Consider the following 7,151-nt stretch of genomic DNA (forward strand, 5'->3'; position numbering starts at 1 on the left):
AAAAATGTGGCAGTTTTTCTGAATCCGTCGGGTTTTCATTCCGCCACGCCACCTGATTTCCTTTGTGTGCATGACAGTGCCGATGTGCCACAATCCGATTGCGTGTGCAAAATTCCGGGGCAATTCAGGGGAAATCAGCGCAAATAGGAAATATTCGGGTAACACGTCGGGAAAACGCGAATCGGCCCCTTAGTAAATGACCCCCACTGAGTTTTTTGTCATCCCGCAGTCTGAACTAGGTTCTATAGCTGTCTGACCTGAAGTCTGCCACTTCCCTCACTGATTCTGTCTTGCAAGAGTAAACTCTGTGGATCTGTAATTGCTTACTCCTTCCACCTGTGGCAGAACCTAGGTTCCCTATAAGTGTCCAGTTCAGCTTTGTCTCCTTGCTGGTCAAACTGCTATCTTGCTGTGTCACTAGCTCCTCTAGTATTCTCTGATTTCTGGTTTCTAATTTCTTACCTGTGTCTCGACTTCTCTATTTGGATTGTGATTTGGTTATTGTTATTCCCTGCTGTTGCCGACTCGGATTGTATACCCTGCCTTAATGTGTTTGTCTGTCTGTATGGTTATGTGTTCACACCTTACCAAGGGAGGGAACGTCGCCCAGTTATTGGCCTCCGTTTAGGGAGGACCCAATAAGTAGGTAGGGACAGATTGGGGGTCTCAGTGTCAGGGCTCTCTGTCCTTGTTTGTGTCCTGCCATTACAACTACCCTCATTTTACAGCCATTTTTGGCCACTAAAATTCAGTTCCCTATTGTTTTTTGGGGGTTGGGTTCAGGATAAAATTCCAGTTAGGTCATGGTACTCTAACTAAATGTTTTTCTAAAGTTTGTCTGAACATGACAAACCTGAACTTCAACATAACCTATCATCACTAGATTTTAGCCCTTTCTCTAATAAAACAGTTAACGAACTACCCAATGGAAGACCATATCAGTGGTCTAACAAAAATAGCCATCATAGTGATTGGTCATTTTCTTTTCTTTATATTATCAGTCATTTATTATTTTAGCATTGTATAGAATTTAACTTTAACGTAGAATAAGTTGTAAAAGATTGTCCAGAGTTCTCAGCTGAGAGGCTTATAGTTGTCAGTGAGTGGTTAAAGAATACAACCACATTGTATAATGGATTCCTCTTCTGTGTATTATGTTTGTATCAGTAATATCTGATTAGTCCCCAAATTATACAATGATCTTAATTTAGTTATTTTTTTGTAAACCCCCAGAGATGATCCGGAACACGATAAAAGGAAACCTCATTGGTAACACAACGTGCTCCACCACCAATACACAAGACGTCAGGTACGCTGCATCAGTCATCTTCATATCAATAACTACAGATGTGGAGGAACAGAAATTGTATTTAAATATTTTCATTTTGATAGAAAAAAGCACATAAAATTTTCACAGTATTCACACAGCAATATACAGAGCAGGATCTAGAAATCCATGAAGTCATAAATGTAATAAATTGAACGATTGTTGCTTTTGTCATATTAAAAGGAAATTCTTCAATACACTGATATCTCATCCTCCTATGATGGAACTGAATGCCTCGTATTTAGAAAGGTCACGGTCTAAAATGAAGAAGCCTCATCCATATGTCCTCCTACGAACTACATGAATATATAATATTTGAGTAGTCACCATATACTTGCTTAGAAGTCAAGAAGTAAAAAAAACTGTTGACCATGAAGGAACTTTAATAGTTTTTCCAATAATTTTTTTTTAGAAAAACCACCAAAAGTCCACAAGTTTCCTTCTATGCATTATATTTATTTTATATACATTACATGATTATTTATTGCCAACATATTTCATTTTGTAAAATGAAAACTAACGTCACATCAGAACCCACATTCTTCATTTTTGCTTTCTCCACATCTGAAAACCAAAGACTAATAATTCTAACAGTAGTTGTGCTGGTTTATCTTGTTACCCTTGGTGGGAACCTTCTCATTATAGCTTTGATATGTCTCGAGCCTCTGTTACACACACCCATGTATTTCTTCCTGTGTAATCTATCTACATTGGACATCTTGTATGTCTCCACTACACTCCCTAAGTTGATCTATGTGTGTCACACCGGTGACCATGTCATGTCTTATGTCTCTTGTATGGTTCAGTTATACTTTTCTGCTATTTCTGGAATCACTGAATGCTATCTCATGACTGCCATGGCCATTGATCGCTATGTTGCAATCTGCTTCCCTCTACATTACTCTCTCATTATGAGTAAAAAAGTTTGTGTGTTACTAGCTGTTCCTGCGTGGTTTGTGTCTATGGTTAATGCCATCATTTTACCTTGTTTAATCCATAACTTGAAATACGTTAACTTAGTTTTTGTCAAAAGCTTCTACTGTGAACTTAAAACCATAATGAATGCTTCTGCTAGTGACAATACTTTTTTGAAAACCACCCTTACGATAGCTATGATTTATGTTGGGGCTATCCCCTCATGTATGATCCTGGCTTCATACGTCCGCATCATTTACACAATCCTAAAAATAAAGTCTTCAGCTGGAAGGTGGAAGACCTTCTCGAGCTGCTCTTCCCATCTCACAATTGTTGTTTTGTGCTTTGGCTGTGGGATGTCTTATTACCTGTCACAATCTCATGAAAAAGAGATCTTTCTCTCATTCATGTTTGTTACTTTGGTTCCAATGTTTAACCCTCTCGTATTCAGCTTGAGGAACAGAGACATTACACAGGCCATCAGAAGAAGAATAGATTGGACAATAACAAGCCAGGTATGAAATGTTAAGGATTTGATTAAATATATTTTAAGAAAATGATCTATTAAATTTCCTTTAGTCTATATTCATTTTAACAGATTGTTGAGCAGATCTGAGGCTAAATGTTCGGATACTCGAGGATATTTGTACGTGGGTTAGTTTTTCCACAGGTTCAATGAAAGTTTTCCAGGAGTGTGTAGACAGTGTGGATATATTACATTACTTCATCCCAACAATGCCGTATACTTCACCGGGTTGTATCATAGCACATAGCACAGTCCAGTTATGATAAAAGTAATGAATCTTTAGTATGTGCTTAAAATAGACCTTTCGATTCTCATCCAAACCAAAATGTCATCAAAATTTATCCTCTTAAATTTTCCTTTATCAATCCCAACCAAAATTTCACCAACATCATTAAAAAAAAAGAATGAAATAATCTTTTATTCTCATGTAAAACACAGTCAAGGAGGTAGGGCTGTTCGTCCAGGCAGTCAGGTAGCCCCGCCTCAGGACTGCCGTATGCTCTGCCCACTCCAAACATCATTGGTGTCCGAACGCCCATCCATCATCTATTCAATGCTGAGATGTTGAGCATGTGCAGTTAGTCTGAGATCTCTATGCCGGTACATACGTGGTGGCTCCGAGATCACAGGTGCACTGCAGTGCAATTGAGAAAACTGAAGGAGGACTCTTATATGCATAATAGTAAGAGCTTATGGTATAGATGTTATTGTAGTATTACATATATATTTGTGGGGACAAAGAGTCTTTGAACAGAGTACTTCCTTGTTAAACACCTGTGTGATGAGGGCAATTAATAGTTCTGGCATAGGGAAGTAAGCAATACACATTATACACTCACCGGCCACTTTATTAGGTACACCTGTCCAACTGCTTGTTAACACTTAATTTCTAATCAGCCAATCACATGGCAGCAACTCAGTGCATTAAGGCATGTAGACATGGTCAAGACAATCTCCTGCAGTTCAAACCGAGCATCAGTATGGGGAAGAAAGGTGATTTGAGTGCCTTTGAACAAGGCATGGTTCTTGGTGCCAGAAGGGCTGGTCTGAGTATTTCAGAAACTGCTGATCTACTGGGATTTTCACGCACAACCATCTCTAGGGTTTACAGAGAATGGTCCGAAAAAGAAAAAACATCCAGTGAGCGGCAGTTCTGTGGGTGGAAATGCCTCGTTGATGCCAGAGGTCAGAGGAGAATGGGCAGACTGGTTCGAGCTGATAGAAAGGCAACAGTGACTCAAATCGCCACCGGTTACAACCAAGGTAGGCAGAAGAGCATCTCTGAACGCACAGTACGTCGAACTTTGAGGCAGATGGGCTACAGCAGCAGAAGACCACACCGGGTGCCACTCTTTTCAGCTAAGAACAGGAAACTGAGGCTACAATTTGCACAAGCTCATCGAAATTGGACAGTAGAAGATTGTAAAAACGTTGCCTGGTCTGATGAGTCTCGATTTCTGCTGCAACGTTCGGATGGTATGGTCAGAATTTGGCGTCAACAACATGAAAGCATGGATCCATCCTGCCTTGTATCAACGGTTCAGGCTGGTGGTGGTGGTGTCATGGTGTGGGGAATATTTTCTTGGCACTCTTTGGGCCCCTTGGTACCAATTGAGCATCGTTGCAACGCCACAGCCTACCTGAGTATTGTTGCTGACCATGTCCATCCCTTTATGAGCACAATGTACCCTGTAACATCTGATGGCTACTTTCAGCAGGATAATGCCCCATGTCATAAAGCTGGAATCATCTCAGACTAGTTTCTTGAACATGACAATGAGGTCACTGGACACAAATGGCCTCCACAGTCACCAGATCTCAATCCAATAGAGCATCTTTGGGATGTGGTGGAACGGGAGATTCGCATCATGGATGTGCAGCCGACAAATCTGCGGCAACTGTGTGATGCCATCATGTCAATATGGACCAAAATCTCTGAGGAATGCTTCCAGCACCTTGTTGAATCTATGCCACGAAGAATTGAGGCAGTTCTGAAGGCAAAAGGGGGTCCAACCCGTTACTAGCTGAAACAAGGATATTTGACCTCTAAGACCAGAAGGGTTTAGTGTGTCGAGGCATGAGGATACGAATTCGATGGCGGACTCTGTTAAAAAAAATTTTTTTTTCTCTCTCGCCCGTAGAGTGGTCGGGGGAGGGGGGGTTAGTGGGATATAAGTCGTTTTATTGATATTTAAGAGTTATATTTGATTACTTGGATAATATTTTGTCAATTTATTTGTTTTGTCAAGCACTGTCTTGTATAATACATATACAGTTGTTGGAACTATGTCAATAAAGCGTTTAAAAAAAAAACACTTGTGTCATGAGGGCAATTAATACTTGTGGCCTAGGGAAGTAAAGAATACACATCATATATTAGTAACAATAGACCACCTGAAACAAGGATATTTGACCTACAAGATCAGAAGGAATCCCTAGAAAATAAGGTCATAAAGGGTGTATCCCATTTTCATTTCATTCGTAGAACCTTAGTGTCATGCTCCCCCCTTCAGGCCTTGTGCCAGGTATAATTCAATGAACCAGCTTTGACTTGACTGTTCCTGTGAGTGTTTCCAAGCTACAAACATTTTTTTTTTATCTTTATCTGTTGGCGCATCAGACTCACACTAACATCAGACCCATAGATGGGCCTTTTTTAATATGGGCTTGCAGGTCGACTAGTTGTATTAGTCAGAAATGATGGCTCTATAGGCGGATACACAAGTGTGTATATGTGTTTTCTACCGGGTGCAGTTAAAGCATCGGTAGATAGTTTTTCTATCAGTTGTACAGTTAGGCACATGTAGAGGCTTTTCTTACCCCAGGGTTAATTGTTGATGAAGTGCAAGTCCCGGGATGCTGACAGATTGCTGTAGCAGAGCAGAAACACATTTATGATGTACCCAGGGTGTAAGCAGCCTTTGATGTTGGCTATTTCAGCAAATGGCTGTTGTCTCATAAGATAGTTATCATACCCTAAACCATGCATATGAAAAGATACAGGAAGATTTTCCCCAGCAAGAAGTTTTTAAGTTAAATATTCTCACTGGAATAACTAATTGGTGAGAAGGAATGCTACAAAGATAAGGTGAATTATAAATTACAGGATCGGTGTGGAGGATCCTTCAGAATGCCCGCTTAGCTAAGATAGCTCAAGAGATGGGCGATAAGAGACAGTTCAACGTTTTTGATGTGAAGAGAATTTTAATAAAAATTTTATCTATTTTTCTGACAGGAAAAAAGATGGTGTCTGACATCCAGAGCAGCACCCTGTTAGACTCCACCCCTTTATCCCATATTAGCAGAGGGGTGGATTCATGGAGTCAGGAGATGTTTGTTATATCTGTGGTGCCCCCAGATTATCCCCACACCATATCCCCAGTCACGCCCCTACATCTGGTGATTAGAGCATATGGCACACCCTACCATTCTTCAGAGGCGACCATCTTAAAACAGTATACCTTAATCGAATGGCGATTGTGATTTCTAAAATCCTTGAAGTTAATTGCCTATGACTCTACTCTGTTGGCGGCCAGAGTGGGCAGTTTTGTTGTTTCTTTTGCTTATGGTTTAGTTAAAACTTATTTGATTCTGACGATTATATTGTTAAGAGCTCTTATTGTTAAGAGCAAGGCACAAACAACAAAACTACCTCTGTAATTAAAAAATTATATTCAGACAAGTCAGTGGGCTGTGGAAGAAAGGATTTTAAAATAACACATGTAAAAAGGTATTTCAGTATCTTTTTTTAATAAATTTAAATATACAAACATCTTAATTGTACAACATGCACATTCATATACAAACTCTACCAAATCTATCCAATTTGTATTACATTTATTCTTTACACATTTATATTCACCCTCCAAACATACCGAACGATATCATAACAATCTTAGCTTGCTCCAATATATGTAAACTCTGTTAAGGAATACATGGTTATATATCTAAGAAGGAAAGGCCGAGTTTATTTCTCTTATTCACTTAGCAACGTTATTGAATCAGGTGTTTAATTATCCACTGTATTACTTTGTACCACCCCTGTGACTTTTAGTGCGACAGGGGGGAGAGACAAAACTGTATTCTGAGATAAGACAGGGGTGGCCTAGCCTACGAGTCCTAGCCCAAAGCCCACAGCACAGTGTTATATTGTCTTGTCAGACAGAAGGTCGCAGGGGGAGACTATAAGATTCTCCATACACTATTTTCTCAAATGCTGTACTTTTTGTATTTTTGCATCCAGATTATTGGGCTTCTATTTGTTTTCAAATCTGGTGTTTGAGCAAATAGTGGCAGCTTAATTAAATTTTAAGTTAGAACCTCTCAGATTGTTCAAAGTTAGCACATCAACAGCCTGAAACTAATGTCTACAATGTGTTTTTC

This window comes from Engystomops pustulosus, chromosome 4 (assembly GCF_040894005.1).
Source record: "Engystomops pustulosus chromosome 4, aEngPut4.maternal, whole genome shotgun sequence".
Classification (NCBI taxonomy): domain Eukaryota; kingdom Metazoa; phylum Chordata; class Amphibia; order Anura; family Leptodactylidae; genus Engystomops; species Engystomops pustulosus.